At 35.9% G+C, this 12,953-nt stretch overlaps 1 pseudogene; it reads left to right on the top strand.

Moving 5' to 3' along the window:
• The first annotated feature begins 9,000 nt into the window (after nucleotides 1-9,000).
• LOC101019349 lies at nucleotides 9,001-11,969 on the top strand (annotated as a pseudogene).
• Nucleotides 11,970-12,953: the final 984 nt, after the last annotated feature.

The raw sequence follows: 12,953 nt of genomic DNA on the forward strand, positions 1-12,953 counted from the left end.
TCCCAGCTACTTGGGAGGCTGAGGCAGGAGAATGGTGTGAACCTGGAAGGCAGAACTTGCAGTGAGCCGAGATTGTGCCACTGCACTCCAACCTGGGCGACAGAGTGAGACCCTGTCTCAAAAAAAAAAAAAAAAAAAATTGACTGTCCAACTGGATTTTGGACTTGCATGGGGCCTGTAGTCCCTTTGGTTTGGTCAATTTCTCCCATTTGGAATGGCTGTATTTACCCAATGCCTGTACCCCCATTATATCCAGGAAGCAACTAGCTTGCTTTTGATTTTACAGGCTCATGGGTTGAAGGGACTTGCCTTGTCTCAGATGAGACATTGAACTGTAAACTTTTGAGTTAATGCGGGACCTTTGGGAAGGCATGATTGGTTCTGAAATGTGAGGACATGAGATTTGGGAAGGGTCAGGGGTTGAATGATATGGTTTGACTGTGTCCCTACCCAAATCTTATCTTGATTGTAACTCTCACAATTCTTATATGTTGTGGGAGGAACCTGGTGGGGAGGTAATTGAATGATTGGGGCAAGTCTTTCCTGTGCTGTTCTTGTTATAGTGAATACATCTCAGGAGATCTGACAGTTTTAAAAATGGGAGTTTCCCTGCACAAGCTCTCTTTTTGCCTGTTGCCATTCATGTAAGATGTGACCTGCTCTTCCTTGCCTTCCACCCTGATAGTGAGGCTTCTCCAGCCACATGGAACTGTAAGTCCATTAAACCTCTTTCTTTTGTAAATTGCCCAGTTGTCTTGGGTATGTATTTATCTGCAGCATGAAAATGCATTAATACAATTACTTAGTAAAATCAATGTTGATTTCTGTCACATAAAATCCAAATGGGATGTTCTTGATTGGCAGGTAGCCTTCTATAATAAGGACCCAACCTCCTTCCACCTTGGGGCTCTGTCCTTCTTTAGATCCATGGATTTTCTTTTGAATTTTGTTCATGGAGAGGCAAGGAGAAGGTGGAGAAGGCTCACTTGCTTCTTTATCAATTTACCTGGGAAGTGTTACTCCTTACTTCTGCCAACACCTTCATTAAGTACCAGTCACATGGTTCCAGTGATCTGCCAAGGAGAATGGGAAATGCAGCCCATTATTTGGCTGTTTCCAAGTAAAATCTCCACACAGTGCAACAGAATTATGAATCTATGATTTTTCCTGACTTATCTGTCTCAAACATCCTTTACAATCGAGACCATCCTGGTTAACATGGTGAAACCCCATCTCTACTAAAAATACAAAAAACTAGCTGGGTGTGGTGGTGGGTGCCTGTAGCCCCAGCTACTCAGGAGGCTGAGGCAGGAGAATGATGTGAACCCAGGAGGCGGATGTTTCAGTGAGCCAAGATTGCGCTGCTGCACTCCAGCCTGGGAGACAGAGCGAAACTATCTCAAAAACAGGCAAACAAACAAACAAACAAAAACAAAAACAAAAAAGCATCCTTTACATATACTGAAGTGAGGGTATTTCTTTCAAAGCAAATTTGGTTGGTTTTTACGTTTAAGGACATCAAAAACTAATTGTTACTTACTATGCTCATTACCTGGGTGATGGGATCATCATTCATGTCCCAAACCTCAGCATCACACAATATACCCATAAAACAAACCTGCACATGTATCTCCAAATCTAAAAGAAAAGTTGAAGTTAAAATAAAAAATTAAAATGTTACTCCATTAAAAAAGGAAAAAGAATGTGTGCTTTATATTTTGTTTTCTTTTTTTTTAAATTAGCAGACCAAGAGTCCATTAATTTATTCATTCTGGTTTCTGATTAAAACAACTCCCATGTGCTTTGTAAACTCTCCAATATAATTGCCCATGTGCATTAGACTTCACCAGTCTTCAACATTGTTTTTTCCCAGAAATATGAAGTAATCTTTTTTAGTATCTGAGTCATATTTAATGGCTTTCTCTTCTGCAAGAAAACAGAATCTGTGTAGTTAGGGTATGCTGTGCATTAAAGACATTATTCAGACACCTTGATAGATAATTAAAAAATGTGTTTTTTAAAAGGAATTTTCTTAAATTTAAAATAGTTTTTTCCTTTTTTAAGGAAATATTTAGAGTTAGTGCAACATTAATTTCTGGATGATTTAACCTATACAAATATTCAGCAGAGGAAAAAAGTCACATTAATCAAGAGACAGTATCTTGTAATTTGTGGCTTTAATTGATTGGTGGTGGTGGGGAAGTATGTGCTCTTTTCTCAGACATTTATTCTCAGCTTCCATTTGAAATTCTAGCTTTTAGGGATTTACTCCATTGATCTTGGAACTTTACAAGAGCCACACAATAAAATGCAATATAAATATTCCTGTACCATAAATATTACTATCATTTAAGATTTACCCTATGAAAAGGCTCCTGGAAGCATAGGCCCCAGTGTAGAGGCCTGAGGAAGAAAATGATCTGAAGGAGCTGCGTAGGATGCTGGAGATGGAAGGATGGTGCCAGTGGCAACTTTCCCCTGTTCTCTAATTGCACTTTAAGTGGGGCTGATTGATTTGGAGTACAGTGAACAAGTGTCAGTGAGAAAAGCAAAGCTACTACTTAATTTTCTCCAAATACATTTCTCCAAATACATTTTCTAAATGCCCACTATTTGCTAGACATTTTGCTAGAATATGAAATAATGAATATGAAATAATGAAGAAGAACATAATAATTCTTGTACTTCTGGAGTTTATCGTTTAGAGTAATTAAAATGGAAATACCTATCCTGGTAAATTGAATCAATAATAACAACAAATAATAGTGAAAATGGGATGATAATACTACTAGTTTCAGTTTCATTTGAACTGTTTTTGTCTTCCAGTAATGCATTTTAATTTACATATGTAACATTTATATATACATACATATATATATATGTACTGCTCATTGATACATTTGTATACAGTTAGCAATAGGATGAAAGGCAGGGCAGTGTTATTCACAGGATCCAGAATAATACTTGGTACATAGCAGGCACTCAATCAATGACACTGTATGGATAAAAAACATAGTCCTGGATGGAAAATCAGAAGACTACAGTTTCTATGGAAATTCTACCAATTTTTTCTTTGTGACATAATAAATGACTCCCAGTTTTAGTTTTCTAATCTATATAATGGAATAAAAATACCCATTCTCCACACCTTACAAAGTAGCAGTTCCTTGGGTGGGAAAAAGATAGCAGATATGTAAGACTTGTGAGTGTTATTATAGCCAGTAAACAGTCAAACTGGAGTATTTTCTTACTTAACTAAGACATTTCTCTTTTTTGAAATAAGCTTTCTGATGGACACATTTCAGTGAAGTGAAAATAATTTCATTTTAGAAAATTTAATCGCATTACCATCAGACAAGTATTTTCGTGAAATTTCTAAGAACCTAGCATCTCTTAGAAATTTAGCCTAATAGAGGTGACTTGGGGCCCTATAAGAATCTCAGTGCATCTTTCCCACTCCTTTCCCATCTATGGACAGATGTTTCCCAAGGAAATCCTTGGTTCACCCTTCATCTGTCTGGAATGCATAAAAGAATAAACTATCACTTGAAGGCAATCTGACAACAGACTAAGAGACAGGAGCACACTCAGAAATTTGAGATTAAGATAGAAGAGGCATGTTTTATTCAAAGTTCAATATCCATTTATTTTGAGGATAAGGGTGTCTGTGTTGTGACTCATGCATGCTGTGAAAAAATGCCAAGTGTCTTGATAACTAATGTTAGTAAGGAAAGATTCACCAAGAGGGGGCAGAAGCTCATGAAATGCTAATCGTTGAATTCAAGAGTGAGAATCAATTTCGGATTTTCATGTTTTGGGAACATTTCAAATGACTTAATATTTTAGTGAAAAATCCATGTATTCTGAGAGTAATGATAAACATATTTCTTTGCTTCGATTCCTCTCTGAGGTTTCTTTCCTTTCTTACTGCTTTGGCTTTCCCATCTTGCTTTTGTCTTCTTGCTGCCTCTCATCTTCCCTCTAAGCATTCAGATTAAAATTCCGTTCCTTTACCTTCTTTAAAAAATATGATTATAAATGTGCTCCTTTTATCGTAAATGACGAAAAAGCATAAACTTTAAGCCAGAAAGACAGTACTTCCTTTGAAACCCCTCCTTTAACAAATGATTTTTCAGAGTTTTGAAAAACCCATACAGAGAGTGTGTTTTCTCCAGCCATTGAAGACACGATAAATGGTACATCCTGAGAGTGAACGGAAGAGTCATTTTAGAAAGTTTGAAGAACAAATACTCAGGCTTAGTTGGGGACTGCACACTAACAAGAGGTGCAAGGCAGTTAGGTGAATGACAATGGATCAAATGAATCCTATAAAATGACAAGGACAAACACTGGGGACCTTCATTGTGAAATGCCTTGGAGTAAAGGCTTAGCAAGAAGTCAGTCTTGCATAAACATAAAAGCCAAACTCTTAAAAAATACATTACCAAAGATGATTTATTTTTATGCAAGAATGGTTCTTTAGAAATTATTTTAGATCTTTTTCTTGAATATCAATATTGATTTAGCTAATAGGACATGTCTTTTTTTCATCTTTATAAAACAATGACTTCAAAAGAGGAGAAGGGTACTCAGAAGGAGCAATCACAGACTGTGAGCACAGAATGATTTCAAAAGCTTCTGCATTTGAACACAAAAGTGAGTCAATAAAACCATAGCCTCCTTCAACTTGTAATTCAAACACATAAAATAATTTGACTTCAATAGGCAAGGCAAATTCTCCCTTACTTGGACATTTCTCAGGTACTACAGAAAGTCAAGGAGAGGACTTAAAGGGAAGAAAACGTTTGACTAATGATTAATAAAACTGTTGTTGTTCCAAAGTATTGTTGAAAGTGGAATCTTTTCAACATCTGAAATATATCTTGATACAAAATGCAATCCTGTTGAATAACTGCAGAAGAAGTGTTGGCTCTGTATTAATAAATCTGGATTTAATGCATAAATAGATGGATTTAATATCTTTGTATTAGACAGTTTTGAAAGAAATTTGGTATAGTCAAATTAAATTCATATATTGTTTCATTTGCATCTTGAGTCTGGTAAATGTAGCTATAGAGAAAACATTTTTTTTTTTTTTAAAAAGCAACTGTGCCACTTGCTCTTTTTAAATTGCTTTGCTGCATTTTTAAGAGTTTTAAAAATGGTTACTTGATGTGCATAAAACAGCAACTGTTGCTCATTCTGTCTTTACCTCTACTCCAGCAAAGATATGTTTTGAAAAGGAATACATTAGAAATACATCAAAATACATAATGCAATGGAAATGAGCTTTACTATTTTTTAATCCTCCATTCCAAGCATTTTGTTTGCCCTGCAGAAGAAAATGCCTCTCACAAAATCCTCACAGCCACCTATCACTGTGGCCACATTCATGGCTCCATCTAGGCAATTGGCATGGATCAGGAAATATGATAGAACTGTAAAGAACAGGCTATCCATCATTCTAATAATAGCAACGTTTTGATTGAGAATAAACACAGTTGAATTATTTGTAAGGACGTGGAATAGATGAGCTGGTTAGAAAGAACACTTCTTCAGATGACTTTTTCCTTCTTCCTCTTCCCTCTATGCCACAATAATTCAAGAAGGTCATTTCAGCTAATAAAAAGAGCAAAGTGAAACACTAAAAATAAAACACTTGGATTGCAAAGATGTACTGAGACTTCTTAAAGAGGTTTGAAAGATCAAAACTTTAAATAGAATATATTACAAACCACAGAATTTGGGATTAATCAATGATCAAAAGATCTCTGAGAATTTTGAAAAGGAAGCTGATGAACAATTGTTCCACATCAGTAATATACTCCAACTTATTTTTAAAGAAAGTGAAATAGTGCTATGGGATTTTGCAATTCCTTTTCCCTTTGTTATTTTTTGTTCAAATATACAAATACTTAAATATTTTTAAAAATATAAAAATTATATTTGATATATTTACAATGTGTGTATATATCTATAATATATGTTAGAAAAATAAATAATAAACATTGGTGAACCAATCAACCAACTCAAGAACTAAAACGTTAACATGACTTTCATCTACTCATATACACTTTGCATGCCCATCCTCCTACCTTTCCACCAGAGAAAACGACTGTAGTTATTTATTTACATACACACACACACAAACACACACACACACGCTCATAGACACACAAACACATATATGTAGCTTTTTTGACATATGCATGTAAGTCAAAGTCAAATATAACCTAATATTATTTCTGCTGAGATTTATAAAAATAGTTTCATATCTTCTGTGGTCTTATAGGACTTTCCTGTTTAACATCTTAAGAGGCATCCATATTTTTACAAATAGTTGTGTTTCATTCACTTTAACTGCTTTCTCATATTTAATTGAGTAAATATAACACTATTAACTTATTTATTCCTTTGTCATTGTACATCTTTGTAGCTTCCATATTTTATTATTAATCATACTGTTATGAATATTCTTGCATGTGTCTTAAGCACATATGTAAGCTTTTCTAGGGTTACTATATAAAGGTAGAATTATCGGTTTGCAAGGCACATGAATGTGTAACTTTACAAAATAATATCAACAGGTTTTCCAAAAAATGTCCAAATTTGCAATCTTGGCAGCAGTTTGTATGAATTTCTGATGATTCACATTCTCCCCAGATTGTTACATTTCTTAATTTTTTTCCACTCTAGGGGGTATACATAATAATTGCAAAATGATTTTATTAGTAATCCCTGTCTCATTATAGTCTAAATTACATTTCATTTATTGCACATTTAACAAATATTCTTTGAATGCCTACTATCTCGACCTACCAGACCTGTATTGATTCTAATAAGAAGGTGCTGTGTCTGAGAGACTGAAGAAGAGTCCCAGAGCCAGAGAATGAGACATAAGGTTTATCAAAGGAACTTACATATAAGGCAGTCCAGTGGTGACAGCCTAGACAAGAGAACCATTTGTAAAAAGATGCAGTTTTGTACCATTTGTAAAAAGTCTAAAGTTGATATAGTTTAGATATATCCACATTCTCAGGGGATGCTTAAGTTATGGCTATCAGGTATGTCTAAAATGCAGAGTCATTCTCAGTATCCTTCATTTAAGTTATTGCTGTCAGGTGTGTCTGCCATGCATATGTTCCAGGAACTGCTAATTATGCTGTAGATATAACACTAATAAAAAAAATCGCTGCCCTCATGAAGATTGAGTTCAAATAGGGCAGAGACTGAAAATAAACATAATAAATAAGTGAATTATATAGTATATAAGAAGGTAACAAATGTCATTGAAAAAAATAAAGTGAGATAGGACTCCCACAGCAGAGAACCAGTTGAAATTTTAAATATAATAGTCGGGGTTGACTTTTGTAGTAAGCCATTCTTGCATTGCTACAAATAAATACCTGAGATTGAGTAATTTATAAAGAAATCCAGTTTAATTGGTCCGTGGTTCTGCAGGCTGTACAGTAACCATAGTACTGTCGTCTGTTTCTGGGGAGGCCTAAGGAAGCTTCTAAGCATGGCAGAAGGTAAAGCGGGAACAGGCATATCACATGGCCAGGGCAGGAGCTCTTGTGAGGAAGAAAGTGGAGTGGATGAGGTTGGGGGTAGATGCCACATACTTTTTAACTACCAGATCTCTTGTGAACTCAGAGTGAGAGCTCACTTAACACCAAGGGGATGCCCAAGCCATTCACGGGCGATCCACCAGATGACCCAAACACTTCCCACCAAGTCCCACTTCCAACACTGGGGATTACATTTCAACATGAGATTTGGGTAAGGACAAATATCTAAACTACATCAACTTTTCTGAGAAATAATTTTAGCAGGGACATGAAGTAGATGAAGGCTTTAGCGATGTAGAGGAAACAGCTAGAGCAGGAAGGATACTGGTGTGTTTGAGGAATAGCTAGGAAGTCATTATGTTAGGAGCAAAGTGAATGAGAAGAGAGTGACAGGAGATGTGATTGATAGGTAATTGTGGGGCCAGTTCCTCTAGCATCTTGCAGGTAATTTTAAGGATTTTAGCATTTATTTGGTGAAACGTGAATCTACTGAGGAATTTTGAGCACAAGATTGACATGTTCTGGGGCTATGGGTAGAAATATGGAGACCAGCTGGGAGAAAATTAGAAAAAATGTGAAAGATGCTGGTGGATTAGGCTAGGGTAATAAAAGGGGCAGTGGTAGAAACTGAGAAGAGTATATATATATACACACACCTATATACACACGCATACACATATACATACTTTTAACATATTGGGTCTTTATATTCTTGAACACAGAATACCCCTCTGTTTCTTTAGATCTTTAATATCTTTCAATAAGGTTTACATTTTCTACACTCATATTTCTACACACTTTGTTTCCATTATTGTAAATAGTCTCTTGCTCTCCCTCTTTTCTTTCACCCTCTGCTTTAACCATTGTTTGTTTATTCCTTATGTATTGAGATACCACTTGTTTTTGAATAGGAATCTTATGGCAAGCCACCATACTGAATTCTCATTATTTCTATAAATTTGTCTGTAGATAATTTTGGATATTTTATGTGGTCAGTCATGTCATTTATGAATAGTAACCATTTTCTTCTTTTAAATATTCTTCAAAAATTTATGCCTTTAATTTAATTTGTTTTTCTTACTATATTGGAAAGGATCCTCAATAAAAGTAGCAGTTGTTTGCAATCCTTAATTTATTTCAGATTTTGAAGGGAACACATTTAATGTTTTGCTACTAAGAGGATATTTGTGATATACTTTGATACCTGTTTTTTTTCAGGCTAAGCAGATGCCTCTCTTCTTAGTTTCCTATTGTTACCGTACACAAGAGATGTTGAATTTTATAACATTTCTGCATTTCTTAGATGACCTTGTGGATTTTTTCCTTTAATCTAGTCATGTAATTTTAATATATTTTCAATGCTAAAAGCGTATTTGTATTCCCAAGATAAGCCCAACTTGGGCATGGTATATTTTTGAATATTATTTTGGATTCAGTTTGTAAATCTATTGTTTATAATTTATATCTACTTTTATAAATGAAATAAAGCTATGAGTTTCCTTGCTAAAACTGTCCTTTTCTCATTTATAAATGATTTCAGTATTACTACTTCTTGGCTGTCAAATCCAGTATATGGAATTTGTCCATACTAAACTTGTGAACAGTATCTTAATTACTCCTGTGGGTTTTCTACACACTGACATAGCATTCAGAAGCTTTGTGTTTGGGCCACTAGGGTCTTTTAAGATACCAAATACTTGATTAATCTAACGAAATCAGCACCCAGTCAATATATGTTAGGTCCCCTGTGCTTTTGTAATTCATAAATGACTGTTATTAATATTTTACGCGTATAGATGAGCAGCATAAGGATGATTATTCTATTGGGCTGAGATGTAACAAGTTCAATATTGTAGGAAGGTGGCATTTAGAACATTTGATTGTTAAGTCGGCATCACTGTGTAAAGTTTCTACTATTTTGTTTGTGTTTTTTTTCTTGGTAACAATTTTGCATATGCACCTTTCCTAGACCCCTGCCCTAGCCATCTGGGCATCTGTTGTTATGTCTGCTTGCTTTTAGATTATCTTTTCTAAGTTAACAGTCTTATTAGTAGTAACTACTTGACTAGTTTACCCTAAGGTCAGAGATTTAAGTTGAAAGGTGCTTTAGATTATTGTCATTTCTAGCTTTCACCAGAACACAGGATTTGTCAAATAAATATGAATAATTAGGCCCAGAAAACTTTAAAATAACAACTTAGAAGAAAATTTAATCCACCAGCTTCATAATGTTAAGAAGTTGTTTAAATAGATTAATTATGCTCTTCACAATGTGGACTTAAACGTTTGCTTTAGACAAGTGGCACTGGGTTTGAAAACTTCAAAAATGTATTTCTTTGACAAATTGAGATGCTTCTTATATAGCGTTGCCAGATAAAAGCACCTGCACCTACTCAATTATTTCAGGACCAGCTTGAGGATGAAGAAAAGGCAAGATCCCAGAGATCATGGCAGACTTCATTTGTCTCTTCCAGAAGAGAACCTTCCCCCTACGGATACCGGAAAGGCTGGATACCTTGGTTATTAGAGAATTTTGGAGATGGAGGTGCTTTTCCAGGGATCCATGTGGCTCAGTATCCACTGGATATGGGACGAAAGAAAAAAATGTCTAATGCGCTGGCCATTCAGGTGGATTCTGAAGGAAAAATTAAACATGATGTAATCACTCGACAAGGCCAGTCAAAAGACGAGGTCATTTACAGCAAATACACTGTCCTGGTTTCAAAGGATGTTATGAATGCAAATGATCCAGACTTGCAAAGGCCCGATGAAGAAGCTGTAAAAGACATAACAGAAAAGACAAGAGTAGCCTTATAAAAAGCTGTATCACAGAAGGTTGCTGCTGTCATGCCAGTTCGGGCAGCTGACAAACTGACTCCTGCTCAGTATATCCGATACACACCATCTCAGCAAGGAGTGGCTTCCAACTCTGGAGCTAAACAGAGGGTTAGTCAGATGGTAGAAGTGCAGAAAGATCCAACGGAGCCTCCAAGGTTCAAGACTAATAAGAAAATTCCCGGAGGACCACCTTCTTCTCCTGTACCTGTCATGCATTCTCCTAGCTGAAAGATGGCTGTAAAGGAACAACAAGAGTGCAAGTTTCCTCCTTGTATTTCTAACTGGAAAAATGCAAAAGGTTATACAATTCCATTAGACAAACGTCTGGCTGCCGATAGAAGAGGACTACAGACAGTACACATAAATGAAAATGTTGCCAAACTGGCCGAAGCCCTCTACATTGCTGATCAGAAAGCTTGTGAAGCTGTGGAAATGCGTGCCCGAGTAGAGAGAAAAATGGCCTAGAAAGAAAAGGGAAAACATGAAGAGAAACTTAGAGAAATGGCTCAGAAAGCCAGGGAGCGAAGAGCTGGGATCAAAACTCATGTGGAAAAAGAGGATAGGGAGGCACGTGAGAGGGATGAAATCCGGCATGACAGGCGACAAGAGAGAGAGCATGGCAGGAATCTTTCCAGGGCAGCTCCTGATAAAAGGTCGAAACTTCAGAGAAGTGAAAATGGGGATATCAGCGAAGTCATTGCTCTCGGTGTTCCTAATCCTTGAACTTCCAATGAAGGTCAGTACGACCAAAGACTCATCAACCAATCCAAGGGTATGGACCATGGATTTGCAGGTGGAGAAGACGAAATTTATAATGTTTGTGATCAAGCCTGGAGAGGTGGTAAAGATATGGCCCACAGTATTTATAGGCCCAGTAAAAATCTGGACAAGGACATGTATGGCGATGACCTAGAAGCAAGAATAAAGATCAACAGATTTGTTCCCAACAAGGAGTTTTCTGGTTCAGGTTGTAGGCAGAGAGGCTGAGAAGGATCAGTTTAGTTTGGGGAAGATCCTTTTGGTTTGGACAAGTGTTTGGAAGAAGCGAAACAGCACGGTGGCTCTAAAAGACCCTGAGATAGCCGCCGCCCCATGGAATATGACCATGATGGTAAGAAGAGGAGGAAGGACTAGACACAATTTTCTTCAAAGTGAATGAACTATTATTATCCATAACCCTAATGATGCAAGTCATATGGGGGAACACTTTGTAAATGATCAGGACAAAAACTGAATCTGGGTGCCAGATCCCGGCACTACTTTTTTGCTGGAGAACGGAAGGAATAGAAAATTCTACTTTGAAGTATGTTTTTTAAAAAGTGGATTGTGTTTGTGCTTCTCCCACCTTTCAGCATTTATAGAACATGCTGCTCCACATACAGAATCAAGACCACTTCCTTTTATGCAACATTAATAGTTTGGGGTTAATATTTTGTGTGAGAACAGCTGCATACGAGTGAAGTTACCTCAACCACAGTGAGTAGGAGGGTGTTCACATATTGTAATGGTCCTGCCAAATAAATTTTGTCCCTATAGTGCTCTGTTTTAATCTGGAGTGGGCAAAGTAAGCTCTTGCTTGGTGCAACTATTTGTTTTAAATAAAAATATTTAGACAACAAAAATGAGATATACAATATTTGGGACATATAAAAAATATTTATTTGTCTGAAATTCAAATTTATCTTGGTGTCCTATATTTTTGTTTACTAAATCTGGCAACCTTATTTCTATGTAGATTAAAAACAAAAATAAGCTTTCATAAAAGCAATGTGCAATTCTGAAGCAGCACTTAACTCATCTGACTTAGTATATTATGTAATTACTTCAATTGGTTAGAATCTAATTAGTAACAAGAATGCAACACAAGTCAATTTGGGATATTTTGTTCATGTGCATTCTTTATGAATATTTAACTAGAATGCTAGACTACTTTGGTGTATGGAATATCTTTTACACATAAAATGGAAGTAAGTAAGACAATAAAAACAAGTTAGAAGAAAAGGAGTTGCTGGTATTAGGTCAGGATCTTCTCACTTAACAAGGATCAGGAAGTGAGAACTTATTTCAGTTGTCTGGGTCTAAATTCACTTTGAGCAACTAACTCAAGATGATTATGATGTAGATGTATTAAAGATGGATATTAGTGGAGGAAGAGGACAGAACTCCACAACACAGCAATTACCTGAAAAATAGACTCAGGAGTTCAAGACCAGAGAAAACTTGATTAAAAGCAGGTGAAACAGCTGATATTTTCAACTATTCCCTATCGTTATCAGTGCAGGCCCAGCTCACTTAATTGCCATTTCTATCATCTGATAAGAATTCCTGGAATATTTCAAAGTGGGAGTGATGATAAATACTCTGTTTCTGTCAATAAATTCTCAGTTTCTGAGAAGTTTATTTTGTAAATAAAAATTTTTAAATTCCCTTTTCTGTAAACAAACTCACAATTATGTTGTAAAGAACAATTCCTAGTAATTTTAAAGCTGCCTTTGGAGTTTGTGTTAAAACAAATGGAAAAGTCACATAATGACTGAAATAGCT

This window comes from Papio anubis, chromosome 1, assembly GCF_008728515.1.
Source record: "Papio anubis isolate 15944 chromosome 1, Panubis1.0, whole genome shotgun sequence".
In the NCBI taxonomy this organism is placed as follows: domain Eukaryota; kingdom Metazoa; phylum Chordata; class Mammalia; order Primates; family Cercopithecidae; genus Papio; species Papio anubis.